The 15,840-nt window shown below is 35.6% G+C and overlaps 1 protein-coding gene across 2 annotated transcripts in view; it reads right to left on the bottom strand.

Annotated features, from left to right (window-relative positions):
• Positions 1-12,804, bottom strand: part of LOC128022638 (ras-related protein Rap-1A) — a 51,462-nt gene extending 38,658 nt beyond the window's left edge. The window contains exon 1 of one of the 2 annotated variants that reach the window (XM_052610380.1): positions 12,548-12,804. The gene's annotated coding sequence lies outside the window, so the exon portion shown is untranslated. The remainder of the gene's footprint in view (positions 1-12,547) is intronic. The other variant, XM_052610379.1, reaches the window with a different exon arrangement.
• Positions 12,805-15,840: the final 3,036 nt, after the last annotated feature.

Here is a 15,840-nt window from a genome sequence, read left to right as displayed (position 1 = left end):
CTAACCCTCTAAATACGCAGGTTTATTTTATTATCTTTCACTTTTAATCGGATCTCTTACTGTGTGTGGTAAACATGGGAAGGGAAATTTAAGATTTCATTAAATTAAATAATTTGCTTGATTTATTAATTTGTTCCATTATTTCAGTTAAACCATGCGTTATTTAGGGAACAAAATTAATGAAACATGGACAATTGCCACAAATTAATAAGTGGTAGGAATGAATAGTCTGTCAATCATGTGTCGCGCAGCCCTGTAAAGCGCAGTTATCTGATGAAATGACTTAGTTACTACATTTCTATTGCATTTTATGTTGAATAACTTTTGTGTTGTTTCTATTTCAATGTATTTTTAAAGTTTAAATCACATTAAAAGCTTAATTAGTACATTGTGAATTAATGATGATGATCATTTATATACGATCACCATCACTCACAGCTGCTCGCACGTGTTCTGCGATGTGTTCTGCGCACGTGTTCTGCGCATGAGCCACACCGGAGACTTTAGCCGCATGCAGCCAAACATTAAATCGGTTAACCGACCATCGACAGCCTTAATTGATTGCATCTCTTATCGACAATTAATGGATCATCAATTGATCGTTTACATCCCTAATAAAGAATGATATTAAAACTTGTTTTGATTTGAACAATTTCTTTTTCATCTGAATATTGTATTTAAGTAGGAGGGGGAATCGGTTTTTAGTTCAATACACCCAGCCCTAGTTCCAGTGTACCAAGCAACCAAGAAAAAAGGCAGAACTCACTTAAAACAAGCTGCACATTTTTTTTTTTCTTTAATTTATCAGTCACACTTGCTATCATTAAATTGTTTACCATTTTAGAGCTATGCTGATACAATAACTGAACTTTTATTCTTCTTCATAATATTGCATCAATACTTGTATTGTTTTGTATTTTTTTATTTCTTTATGGCATTTGCTGAAAGAGATCATATTAACCAATTACCCCTTGTTTAGAACGGAAACCTGGCAAAACACGTTGAGTGCAAACATTGTATTATCTAACATAAATTAAAAGAAAAAGCACAAAGCTTGAACAGAAAGAATGTATCACAGCGGATACCACTTAACCACAATTTCTCAAACGTTCATAGCTTGTTTAGTCACAGTTAAGGAAGACAAACAGACAAAATGTATTATTTTACTTCACAGTTGTATTCATCTGTTTGTCATTTGTTGCTCTTAACAGACTCCGAATTTTACCAAATTCTTATGGTCCAAGCGGCTTCAAGCCCTGAAACTTCCAATACTTGTCCAACTTCACAAGAGTTTTTAACCCACTGATTCCCTTAAAGATTTTTTCCCTTACAGAATTGAATAATCTAAAGGTAACTAAGAACTAGGGCTGGGCGGTATATCGAGTTTGTACGATATTGATATTTTCTTAATATGCGATTCGATTTGAGGCAATACTGTCTATATCTATATATACAGTAGTTTGATACGAGCGCATCTGAAAATATAGCAGAGGACAGAAACTATGCTGCTGGGGAGAAAGTGCATAAACCAATTTGTTTTAAACACGACAAGCTTCATATTAAGGCCTTTAAAAACTAGTAAGACAGTTTTATAGTTTCGTTTTGCAGATTAGTTTAATTGACTCGACCTGTCATTTGCTCTGACAGAAAGGCTGCGTGTGCAGCTGACAAAGACACTACTTGCGCTGTTTAGTGTGTTTGAGATTAGTGATCGACCGATATTGATTTTTTATAACCGATACCGATACCGATTATTTGCATGTTTATGTACCCGATAACCGATATGCAGAACCGATATTTATTTACTGTTATACTTCTGTTTCTGACAATTATTACAACACAAATGAGCTGAAAAAAAACATTTTATTTATAACAATCACTCCTTCCTTGCATACAAAAAAAACTTTATATTTATACACAAATAAATAGAGGGGTCTGAGTCCAAAAAATGTTAGTGCACTGTGCAAGTGCAAGTGTCTTTGTTTTAAAATAAAAGCTTTGATGAGGTAAAAAAATAAAAACGGGTAAAAAAATAAAGCACAAAAAAGATTTTAACATATTGGTGGGGGCGGGAGGGCTATTTAGGAGTGCATAGCTATTTAGTAATGTAACTTAATACTCACAGTTAAGCAGAACTAGGTTTTAGTGTAGAAAACAGAGTCTTTCAGCATTCTGCCCTGTAAGCCTGCTTCCTTCAAAAATTTCATGCAGTGGCCGTGCATGAGGCTTCCTGATCATCAACCCAGTCAGGTGCTGAGCAATATGAACGAACTTTTATCCCGAGACTATATAAAATTAAACAGCACTTGTCAGTTGGCATTTTATGATCTAGATTCAATCTAACGTTAGATCATGAAATGCCAACTGACAAAGTGCTGTTTGACTATAATTTAATCAACCGCGATCGCGCATGGAGATAATAAATAATTAATTTCCACAAAGCGGTATATGTATATGTGTATTAGCGAAATAATTGTTATGTAGTAAATGATAATATAATCTAGTGTGTTTAAACAAGATAATCTTGTCAAAAGTTTCATTCAGTGGCATTGCTTGAGGCTTCCTGATCATCAACCCAGGTGCTGAGCAATATGAACGAACTTTTTTTCCCGAGACTATATAAAGTTAAACAGCACTTGTCAGTTGGCATTTTATGATCTAAATTTAATCTAATGTTTAATCATGAAATGCCAACTGACAAAGTGCTGTTTGATTATAATTTAATCAACCGCGATCGCGCATGGAGATAATAAATAATTAATTTCCACAAAGCGGTAGGCTATATTTATATGTGTATTAGCGAAATATTTGTTATGTAGTAAATTAAAATATAATCTAGGGTGTTTAAACAAGATAATCTTGTCAAAAGTTTCATTCAGTGGCCGTGCTTAAGCCTCCAGATCATCCGTCAGTTGCTAAGCAATATGAACGAACTTTCTCTTCTAGACTAATGGTGAGCAAATACAACAGATAGAGAATTAAATTCAACGCTTTTCAGAATCAGAATCAGAATCAGAATGAGCTTTATTGCCAGGTATGTTTACACATAGCGTACGAGGAATTTGTTTTCGTGACAGAAGCTCCGCAGTACAACAGAATAACAGCGACAGAACATAAAACACATAATAAAATAATAAAAAAAACATTTTTTTTATTTTCAACATGCACTCATTCATGTCTGTTTTATTTAATTCATTTAAAGATACGTCTTTATTGGAGCAGGACATGACGAACACTACGTAACTCGATGAGTTCGTCTCAATTGTTTAGAAACAAGCTGCATAAATTAACTATATCAGGAATTTATGTCTCAGATCTCATTTGTGCATGTCTGTTATGTTAAATAAAGTTGATTAATTAAAGCAAACCAAGTAGAACATATACTTTACCTGTGCACTGAGTTGTTGTTGACTGATCACCTCAGACGCCCGGGGTGCAATGGCGGAAATCTCAAAACGGCCACAAGATGGCGCCGTAAATCGGCGAATCCGATATTACAAAACCGATACCCGATTATGGAAAAATGCTTAAATATCGGGAAAAATATCGGTAAACCGATACATCGGTCGATCACTATTTGAGATGTGCCGTTTTTCCTGAATGCATAACTTGCATAGGGCCCTACGAAATCCTTTTTTTTTTTTTTTTATTCTGTTACATTTTTTTTCTGGATTCCATTTTTTTCTGTTTTAATTTTTCTCAATTCCTTTGCAATGGTTAAATATAATTGTATTAATCAAAAAGCATGTCTAATTAATTAAAATCATACCACTTATACATTTTCACATCAATTTATTATAAGTTTAGCAAAAATTACATGTTTAGGGCCCTATGAAATGGATATTTTTTTTCCCCTCCGAAATTCCGTTGTGTATTTCCATTTTTCTGGTTATCAAATGAAGGCATAAAACATTAATTTCCTTTTTCTTTTAATTATTGAAAATTAAGCAAACTTAATTTTTTGGTAAACAAAGGGGATTTACTAATAAATAAAACATGGAAGAAATGTTGTGTGATTATTCTTTTCTTTTTTTTTATGTTTGATTCATTTTAGTAGTAGTAGGCTATGTACATTCTGCTGAACGATAGTAATACATTTCTGGAAAATACTTGCCTTTAAATTAAACTGACACAAAGAAGCGTGTAATTTTGTAATAATAATAATAATAATAATAATAAAAATATTTTGTTAATTGAATCGTGAAATCAAAATCATGGATCGAATCGAATTGTGAGTTGAGTGAATCACATCCCTATTAGAAAGCCATGTTGAATTGAATCGAGAGCTTGTGAATCGAAATCAAATCGAATCGGGACATCTGAATCGATACCCAGCCCTAATTGTTTTGTTGGACAACATTGGGCGGTGAGTAAAATAAATAACACAGCTTTAATTTGACACCATAACTAAATCTAGTGTTGGATCAAAAAAGTAAACCTCATCGGGGAATGTGACAATGGCTTTTCTTAATCATCGTACTAACTATCAAAACTTAACCTGTTAAATGTCACCCCGTCCCGTATACGGGACGCCTACGTTGAATGAAATGAAATTTGGGTAAAACTTTTTTACTGTTCTTCATAATTATATTACTTGTAGAAAAACTTTAAACATGATTGTAAATAAGTATAAAAAATGGCATTTGTTTTATTTTAATGTGATAAAAACTTTTTCTTTTTTTAATTCACATATTTTTGTGTTTTGCTTTGGTAGTGAAATTGGTACCGAGAACGATGGATTTTTTACTGGTATCGGTACAGAATACTAAAGTTTTGGTATCATGACAACACTAGCAGAGACATTAAAAAAATGTAAAAACCTTTTTCGCTAAAGTGTTTACTTTAATTTGTGATCTTATAGCGTTTAGGAAAATGTTAGATCGTGACGATGCCCCTGGATGCCATTCGAGATATAGCCTTCATTTATGTGGCTTTGTTCTGGTTTGCAGGTTGGTCACGAATTTCCACAAATAAAATGGATTTCCATCAACAACAAGGCATTGTTTCTTTTCTTAAATCTTCACAGTCTAACCCTCTAAATACGCAGGTTTATTTTATTATCTTTCACTTTTAATCGGATCTCTTACTGTGTGTGGTAAACATGGGAAGGGAAATTTAAGATTTCATTAAATTAAATAATTTGCTTGATTTATTAATTTGTTCCATTATTTCAGTTAAACCATGCGTTATTTAGGGAACAAAATTAATGAAACATGGACAATTGCCACAAATTAATAAGTGGTAGGAATGAATAGTCTGTCAATCATGTGTCGCGCAGCCCTGTAAAGCGCAGTTATCTGATGAAATGACTTAGTTACTACATTTCTATTGCATTTTATGTTGAATAACTTTTGTGTTGTTTCTATTTCAATGTATTTTTAAAGTTTAAATCACATTAAAAGCTTAATTAGTACATTGTGAATTAATGATGATGATCATTTATATACGATCACCATCACTCACAGCTGCTCGCACGTGTTCTGCGATGTGTTCTGCGCACGTGTTCTGCGCATGAGCCACACCGGAGACTTTAGCCGCATGCAGCCAAACATTAAATCGGTTAACCGACCATCGACAGCCTTAATTGATTGCATCTCTTATCGACAATTAATGGATCATCAATTGATCGTTTACATCCCTAATAAAGAATGATATTAAAACTTGTTTTGATTTGAACAATTTCTTTTTCATCTGAATATTGTATTTAAGTAGGAGGGGGAATCGGTTTTTAGTTCAATACACCCAGCCCTAGTTCCAGTGTACCAAGCAACCAAGAAAAAAGGCAGAACTCACTTAAAACAAGCTGCACATTTTTTTTTTCTTTAATTTATCAGTCACACTTGCTATCATTAAATTGTTTACCATTTTAGAGCTATGCTGATACAATAACTGAACTTTTATTCTTCTTCATAATATTGCATCAATACTTGTATTGTTTTGTATTTTTTTATTTCTTTATGGCATTTGCTGAAAGAGATCATATTAACCAATTACCCCTTGTTTAGAACGGAAACCTGGCAAAACACGTTGAGTGCAAACATTGTATTATCTAACATAAATTAAAAGAAAAAGCACAAAGCTTGAACAGAAAGAATGTATCACAGCGGATACCACTTAACCACAATTTCTCAAACGTTCATAGCTTGTTTAGTCACAGTTAAGGAAGACAAACAGACAAAATGTATTATTTTACTTCACAGTTGTATTCATCTGTTTGTCATTTGTTGCTCTTAACAGACTCCGAATTTTACCAAATTCTTATGGTCCAAGCGGCTTCAAGCCCTGAAACTTCCAATACTTGTCCAACTTCACAAGAGTTTTTAACCCACTGATTCCCTTAAAGATTTTTTCCCTTACAGAATTGAATAATCTAAAGGTAACTAAGAACTAGGGCTGGGCGGTATATCGAGTTTGTACGATATTGATATTTTCTTAATATGCGATTCGATTTGAGGCAATACTGTCTATATCTATATATACAGTAGTTTGATACGAGCGCATCTGAAAATATAGCAGAGGACAGAAACTATGCTGCTGGGGAGAAAGTGCATAAACCAATTTGTTTTAAACACGACAAGCTTCATATTAAGGCCTTTAAAAACTAGTAAGACAGTTTTATAGTTTCGTTTTGCAGATTAGTTTAATTGACTCGACCTGTCATTTGCTCTGACAGAAAGGCTGCGTGTGCAGCTGACAAAGACACTACTTGCGCTGTTTAGTGTGTTTGAGATGTGCCGTTTTTCCTGAATGCATAACTTGCATAGGGCCCTACGAAATCCTTTTTTTTTTTTTTTTATTCTGTTACATTTTTTTTCTGGATTCCATTTTTTTCTGTTTTAATTTTTCTCAATTCCTTTGCAATGGTTAAATATAATTGTATTAATCAAAAAGCATGTCTAATTAATTAAAATCATACCACTTATACATTTTCACATCAATTTATTATAAGTTTAGCAAAAATTACATGTTTAGGGCCCTATGAAATGGATAATTTTTTTCCCCTCCGAAATTCCGTTGTGTATTTCCATTTTTCTGGTTATCAAATGAAGGCATAAAACATTAATTTCCTTTTTCTTTTAATTATTGAAAATTAAGCAAACTTTATTTTTTGGTAAACAAAGGGGATTTACTAATAAATAAAACATGGAAGAAATGTTGTGTGATTATTCTTTTCTTTTTTTTTATGTTTGATTCATTTTAGTAGTAGTAGGCTATGTACATTCTGCTGAACGATAGTAATACATTTCTGGAAAATACTTGCCTTTAAATTAAACTGACACAAAGAAGCGTGTAATTTTGTAATAATAATAATAATAATAATAATAATAAAAATATTTTGTTAATTGAATCGTGAAATCAAAATCATGGATCGAATCGAATTGTGAGTTGAGTGAATCACATCCCTATTAGAAAGCCATGTTGAATTGAATCGAGAGCTTGTGAATCGAAATCAAATCGAATCGGGACATCTGAATCGATACCCAGCCCTAATTGTTTTGTTGGACAACATTGGGCGGTGAGTAAAATAAATAACACAGCTTTAATTTGACACCATAACTAAATCTAGTGTTGGATCAAAAAAGTAAACCTCATCGGGGAATGTGACAATGGCTTTTCTTAATCATCGTACTAACTATCAAAACTTAACCTGTTAAATGTCACCCCGTCCCGTATACGGGACGCCTACGTTGACTATACTATATTACAATCAAATCTAATCTAATCTTGACAAACTATATATCGTTGGAAAGGTCTAAGACTCCCAAATATATATTTTACCAATATATTTAGTTAAAAATTATGTAGGAAAAGTAATAGATCAATTTATGACAAGAGTGCACCCTCAGAAACCTACATTACAAAAGGAGTTTTGACCTTTGTTTAAAAAAAAAAGATTCCTTGTTGCCTTTTTCTCTATCACATTTTAGAAATCATCAGAAGTTATACATCACTAGAAAACATAAAATCTCAAAATTCATCCTTTAAAACCCATTTTAAAAATCAGACATTGCATTACCATGTAAATGGTAAATCAAAATCATGTTACAAAATGTATTCAGTCATGAATTATAAAAATTTAGGTTTGTATCATGCACATTCAAGTCTATCTTCAAAAACGTGAGTGACAGTTATCAGGTTAAACTAAAAGGAATGATAGTAAGCACTATGCAACATGATCTGTGAAACAAAGTGTTTGTACTAATACTGAAAACGTACTTGGTTATTGACGACTGAGTCGTGCAGCCTTTTAGCATGGCAAGGAATGGAGTACTTGTTCCGTATTTCAGGGAACCGAGGTTAGGTTAGTAACTGTACGTTCCCTTTCAATACTTCACTCGTACCTTGTCCAAGATGCTTATGGGAACCCAGTTCAATCACGCCATGCTAAGAAGGGAGGACGACAAACACAATCATACTTGATCTGTGATACCAAGATATGACAAAAGCAACTAGGAGCAGAATAAGCTCAATGAGGTTATGTCTGGCCTAGCCTGATCATCCCGTGTTCGTATTGCCTCAGTACCAAAGGAGCCGAGTGCATATGAGCAGAATTTGAGTCTTGGGCAAAGAATTGCCAAGAGCATGAGAATGAGGAACAAAAAGGTGACCTTTACACAGAAAGTACCCTAGCATGAAGTTCTGGGACGTCTAGAATATAAAATCTAGCAAATGTAGATGGCGAGTTCCAACCAGCTGCTTCACAAATTTCTGTGATAGTCTCACCATTAGACCATGCCCAGGATGAAGACACTGCTCTTGTTGAATGGGCTCTTACTCCAATTGGGCTTTGCAGGCCTAAAGAAGAGTAGGCTAGCTGAATTGCGTCCACAATCAACTTAGAAAGCCTTTGCTTTGAGACCGGTAAACCTCTGGCGCGGTTTCCAGAGCATATAAAGAGCACAGAACGCTCTCTGTAGAATTTTAGAGCCCTGACTGGGTAAAGCAGATTCAGTTCTCGATCATCCTCTGTGTTTTGTAATGCAGAGAAAGTGACCACTTGTGCTCTGAAAGGTGTGGCGAGCACCTTTGTTACATAGCCATGCCTTGGTTTCAGGACGACCTTCGAGTCGTTAGGCCCGAATTCTAGGCAATTAGGGCTTATCGAGAGAGTGCTTGCAAATCGCCCACACGCTTAACAGATGCTAGTGCCAACAGCAGAGCAGTCTTTTTAGAGACAGGGCCTTAAGGCCTATGGACTTTAGAGGTTCAAAGGGCCCCTCTTTAAGGCTCTCTGTAACGTGGGCAGGTCCCATGAAGGGACAGTGGGAGGGTAAGGCAGATGAAGCCTTCTGGCACCTCTCATAAATTGGACGACTAAGTCATTTATGCCCACCGACTGGCCTGCTATAAGGGTGTGTGACGCCGCTATATTCGCTATGTAGACCTTGAGCGTGTAGGGGGATTGTCCCTTCTCCAAGAGCTCTTGTAAAAATGACAGTATCCCCGATACGTCACAGGAGGTTGGGTTTTCGCCATGGTCTGAGCACCATGTGGAGAACACAGACCATTTGGAGGCATAGAAGCATCGTGTAGACGGAGCTCTAGCCTGTGAAATTGTGTTTAGCACATTCTCAGGGAGTCCCGTGGGTTCCCGTTGAGCGACCAAAGGTGCCACATCTCTGGGTGCGGATGCCAAATCGTTCTGTCCACCTGAGACAGGAAGTCCCGTCTCAGAGGAACCCTGGTCCCTGACCTGCCTGATTACTTGGGTAATCAGAGGAACCGGAGGAAAAGCGTAAAGAAGACGGTTGGGCCAGACCTGGGACAATGCATCCTCGATCTTGGAAAAATATGTTGGGCAATTAGAGTTGTCTTTTGAGGAGAAGAGGTATATTTTCGCTTTGCCAAAGAATAACCTTGATATTCAGGCGTCCGTGTCTCCACCCATGAGGTGGAACACACGGTTTCAGCCAATATTGGAGGGGGCATAAGTAGCAGCCCGTGCTCCAGCAACGGCGATGCTGCTGCCATAAGGCCCAGCAACTTCTGGAATGTTTTTAGGGGCCGAGAAGCACCTATTTTGAAAGAGGCCACGAGTCGCTGTAGACCCATGGCGCGCTCCTTCACCATTGTTGTCCTCATCGTAACTGAGTCTAACACTGTTCCCAGAAACAATATCCGTTGGCTGGGAGACAGCGAACTCTTGGCAAAATTCACCCTGAGCCCCAGGCATTCCAGATGGCTGAGGAGCAAAGTTCTGTAACTCGATGCCTCTAAAGAAATCACCTTTATTTATATAGTGCTTTAAACAAAATACATTGCATCAAAGCACTGAACAACATTCATTTGGAAAACAGTGTCTCAATAATGCAAAATGATAGTTAAGGCAGTTCATCATTGAATTCAGGTATGTCATCTCTGTAAATGGAATCTGAATTATGGCGAAGCGGGCAATATATAGCCAGATCGCCCGCCCATTTTGGCGGGCTTCACTGCCATAGGTTCGTGCAGCACCACTGCCGAGCCATTGGTTTGTTTTAATAACACTGCACGAACCAATGGCCGTGCAGTTTCACTGCGTGATTGAATAAGGCTACATACAGTTCAGGAGAAAAAATTAGTTTTTCCCCATAAGCATCTTCGACACAGTACGAGTGAAGTATTGAAAGGGAACTGATCATCCTCTGTACAGTCAAAAACTGATCAAAGAAAATACAAGAAAAACAAGAAACCACCATGTTCTAGTCAAATTATCCTGCTCATCAGCAACATAAAAAGACCACATCCTTTGTTTTTTGGAGTGAAGATGAAACCTAATTATAAAGTCACAAATCTCATTAAGAGACACTCATAGACCTACTACCAACTCTGGACAATACTGCTTCATGTTTAACCTATGTATGTCCTGTTGAAAAATGATGAGTCAGTCTGCAAAACCGTTAAACGTGCATTTCCTCATTCTCTTCTTCTCATAATTTAAGACAACATCATATCTGGAAATGTGGTTGGACTTCCGTTTTTCAGACTGAAGAGGGGAGAAATATGCTGTTCTCATGTGAATATGACAAACTAGCAAATGAAAGGGCTCCAGACTAACATTTGAGAGCACCAGTAACACTAAGTTCTACAGATGGTGGCGCCAGGAGTAGATTTTAGGTTTCACACAGAGCAGCTGTTACTACACTTAGCCGTTGTTAACTGACAAGCTGCGCAAATCCAAGCCTGATAGCACAGATAGAAAGTGTACACAGAAAATCCAACTTACTAAAACAATTCACATTACTATCACATCATTTGCATAAAATAAAACTATGTGCATCAATTAACAAAGTCCAGTTCTGGAAAACTATTAAGATTATATTACTGAGTAAAGACTACATTTTTTGGTATTAATCTTTATCCATCCAATTACTATAGCTCGGTATTATGTGTTGATACTCAACAAAAATAACCACTGTTAAACTAAAAAACAATTTCATCAATATATTCTCTACAACAGAAGTACAATGCAAAAAAAGACGCAAATTTTCAAAGTAAACAGACCAAAAGAAAAAAAAAAAAAAGTTAAAAAAGTTATAAGCAATTTCAGTCAAAAGCAACAACCGTTGGGAACAGAAAGCATTTGGGAAAGACAAGGAAAACCCCAGGCGATGTCTTATACCAGTAACAGAAACTCTTAAAACTTAAAACTGATAAGATTGATTTCAAGGGATGCAATTTTTTTCATAAATATCTTTATCTAGTTAAAAACTATATTGCCCACTTAACATAATAACCTTGATTCATATAAGCTTACTTATATCCATTTCACGAAATTATTATCTAAAGTATAAAACAAAATAATTATTCACTCACAGTATGACATCACTTCACAGTAAAACCAGCAAAGAGAACTGAAAACTGCTTTGCTAAACATTGCTGTCTGAAGAAAAAAAAAAAAGCCAATTTACGTCTATTCAACAAAACCAGATGATCTATGGATTCTAAACTCCACTCTGAGACAGAATCAAGTAATTTAACAATGTGGCAATAATAATCAGGTTGCATTTGATTTCTCATCAGATACAGGGAACATTAAAGTGTAATACAACAGGATGCACAACTACTGAACCTTGTAAGAGAGGACTGTTTTTGAATTATAATGTGGAACAACTATATCCTACTATGCTGACTGGATTGTTTAGTTTATGCAATAATGTAAATTTTAAGCTCACTTTCTATTTAGACTAGTAATGCACACATTTATTTCAAGGTGAGACAGAAGTTACATGTAAGATGTTTATAAAGTGTGTTATAACGACAGTTAGCGCTTATTTTGGTCAGTTTATGATGTGGTGAGAATCAGTCCGTGAGAACTTTGCTAACATGCTAAGACTGCTGGAGACAGATAAAACTCAATATCACTTTATCTTTGTTTTTGTTTTGTTTTGTTTTGTTTTTTTTTTTGGGGGGGGGGGGGGGTACACTGCTGGCACAGTTATGGACTACAAGTGAATAAAACGAGCTACATCACATACATCTCGTTTAACATCTCTTAGTGAATTCCTGAAGTGAATTAACGGTCCTTATCAATAGTGTCTGTTAGCGCACTCGTTTAGCCGCCTACCTTCACACACCCGCAGGGAAAAAGACCCGAACAACTTTAGTGTTCAGCTACAGTCAACCTCAATCTCTTTTCTCCTGAGCAGGGGTCATTCCACGAAACAGCAACCGCGGCTGACTCGAAACGAGCTTTGGTATAAGAAAAACACGGCCGTGCTGCCCTCAATGCGACCCTTTACGAGCCGCTCAAGTAACGCGCCTGTCACAATACTTCTCAGCGCTCCAGCGCGAGCGCAATAACGCAGAGTCTCATGACAGCTTCCGGTGTTGGCCTGAATCATGGACCGCCACCCGACAAAACAAAGGTCGCGATTATACGAAACCCTGTTCTTAACACTAATCTCAATCTTAATCTAAATATACGAGAAATATGCAGCTGTTGGGTTTTACATTTACATTTAGTCATTTAGCAGACGCTTTTATACAAAGCGACTTACAAATGAGGACAATGGAAGCAATTAAAAATAAACAAAAGAGCAATGATATACAAGTGCTATAACAAGTCTCAGTTAGCTTAAACGCAGTACACGTAGCAAAGGCTTTTAAATAATATAATAAATAAAAATAAAACCGATAGAATAGAAAAAGAATACAGCAAGCTTGTGTTAGAGGTATTTTTCTGTTGTTTCTTTTGTTAATTTTATAATAAATGAAAAGAAAAAAGAAAACAGAACTTTTTTTTAAAGAATATAAGTAGAATAGTGAGAACTAAAGGGTCAAATAAAGATGAAAGAGATGTGTTTTAAACCGATTCTTGAAGACGGCTAAGGACTCAGCTGCTTGGATTGAATTGGCCAGGTAATTCTACCAAGAGGGAACATTTAATTTAAAAGTCTGTAAAAGTGACTTTGTGCCTTGTTGGGATGGCACAATCAAGCGACGTTCACTTGCAGAACGCAAGCTTCTAGAGGGCACATAAGTCTGAAGTAATGAATTTAGGTAAAGGGGTGCAGAGCCAGTGATGGTTTTGTAGGCAAACATCAATGCCTTGAATTTTATGTGAACAGCTATTGGTAGCCAGTGCAAACTGATAAACAGAGGTGTAACATGTTTTTTTTTTTTGTTTTTTTTTTGTTTATTAAAAATGTATCTTGCTGCTGCGTTTTGGATTAATTGTAAAGGTTTGATAGAACTGGCTGGTAGACCTGCCAAGAGACCATTGCAATAGTCCAGCCTGGACAGAAGAAGAGCTTGAACAAGAAGTTATGCGGCATGTTCCGAAAGAAAGGTTCAGAGTGCAATATGTCCCGATCAGCTACCGTCGGATCATCAGGATGGAATGAGAGGTATAGTTGAGTGTCATCAGCATAGCAGTGGTATGTAAAGCCATGTTTCTGAATGACAGAACCTAATGATGTCATGTAGACAGAGAAGAGAAGTAGTCCAAGAACTAAGCCACCCAGTTAGATGTTGTGACTTGGACACCTCACCTCTCCAAGATACTTTGAAGCGCCTATCTGATAGGTAAGACTCAAACCACTGGAGTGCGGTTCCTGAGATGCCCTTTGCCAGTAGGGTTGACAGGAGGATCTGGTGGTGGTTAACCGTGTCAAAAGCAGTGGACAGATCAAGCAGTATAAGTACTGAAGATTTTGATTCAGCTCTTGCCAGTTTTAGGGCTTCAACAACTGAGAGCAAGGCAGTCTCATTGAATGTCCACTCCTGAAGCCAGATTGGTTGCTGTCAAGGAGGTCATTCTGTGTGAGAAAGGCAGAGTATAGTTAAATGGCAAATAAAGGGTAAAAACAATGGAAGGATGATAGAACAGGTAGATGGTTTTATCATTTAAAGAAATGCAGGATTAGGAACAGAGAAACCATAAACTCAAATGTTAGATTCAAACATGCATCTCTTAAAAGTAGCCTACACTGTACAGAATAGTGAACATGACATAGGGAAATAGACAAAGGGACAGTCGAACTTGTGATGATGCAGTCCCACATATATGAAAGGAAGAATTTGATTTCTAAACTTAAGAAAAAACAATTAATTTTGAGTCAACAAACATTTTAAAGCATAATTCAAATAATAATTGTTTTATTATTAATATAATTATTATTATCCAATATTTGAAAGCATCAGAGTTTGTTTACAAACAAACAAACAAAACAAAACAAAAACAAAAACAATGCTTAGTTGCTGGCAGTGATGCACTTCATGTATGCCAACAACAGCCACTCCCACACACACACACGCAGAAGAAGAGGAACCCAGGCAGGGAACATAGGACCTAATTAATAGCAACCTGATGACAAAGTCCATATGCCATAAAAAATGATATGCAATCTGATTTGCATTTTTAGTATATTCAGCACGTTTACACAGTTACTAAGAAATTTTGTTTTACCAAAGGTTTTAAATCACTTAAAAACTTTAATGACCTTAAAGTAACATCAGTTGGTCTAAATATTGCAGTTTATTTATTATTTTTATTTATAATAAACTGTTATCATCTAAGAGAAAGGCTAAATAATAATTTGCAGATGCACGCCACAGACCCCTAGGGGTAACAATACCCTGTTGATGACCTCAATATTGTAAATAACAACTAAAACTACAGAATCATTTTAAACATTTTATATTTAAGTATTTTTAGCAAATGTTATGTACTTAATTATGAGATGAATCAAACTGCAGTTTGGTTGAGTAGATAGTGATAACATGGATTTTCGATGAATTTGTCAATTACCCACATCACTTCAATTATTAGGCAACACAAATAATTCAAGAAGTCTCACATTGCCAAAGCAAGTGAAAGTGTTAATAAAAAAAGTCTAAAAAGGAATCTGATCCTTTTTTATGTTAATGGTGTTTTTTTTTCTTTTTATTTTGTTGGTGATTTAATCAGTCTCATCTCAGTTTATTTGTAAAGTACAGTTAAATTTGATTAAATTTGATTTTCATTTGACAACTAAATTTATTAGCCTATCAAATTGAACTGTGCTTTACAAATAAACTGAGATGAGATTGATTAAATCTCCAAAATTAAAAACTTCATAAAATGGAAAGCTTTATTTTACCAACTAAGAGCTCTGGCTAAAGTGAAGACTTTCTTCTGTTGTCTGTTGTTGTTTGCTTTGTCTTTATATATACATTTTTAAATTGTTTTTGCTGTTTTTATAAGTCTTTTTTTAAATATTGTACAGCAAATTGGACAACTGTTTTTTTTTTTTTTTTTTTTTTTAAGTGCATTAAATAAGACTCCAATTTTTTCCAATTGGAAATCAAATAGGTAGTTAAAAACTATTCTATTCAATTCTATTCTGCGTAGGAATGAGACTTTTACTGTAAAATTTC

The sequence above is a fragment of the Carassius gibelio genome, chromosome A11, assembly GCF_023724105.1.
Source record: "Carassius gibelio isolate Cgi1373 ecotype wild population from Czech Republic chromosome A11, carGib1.2-hapl.c, whole genome shotgun sequence".
NCBI lineage: Eukaryota > Metazoa > Chordata > Actinopteri > Cypriniformes > Cyprinidae > Carassius > Carassius gibelio.
The sequence above is the reverse complement of the archived record's forward strand: the minus strand, read 5'-3'. Positions and strand labels throughout refer to the sequence as shown.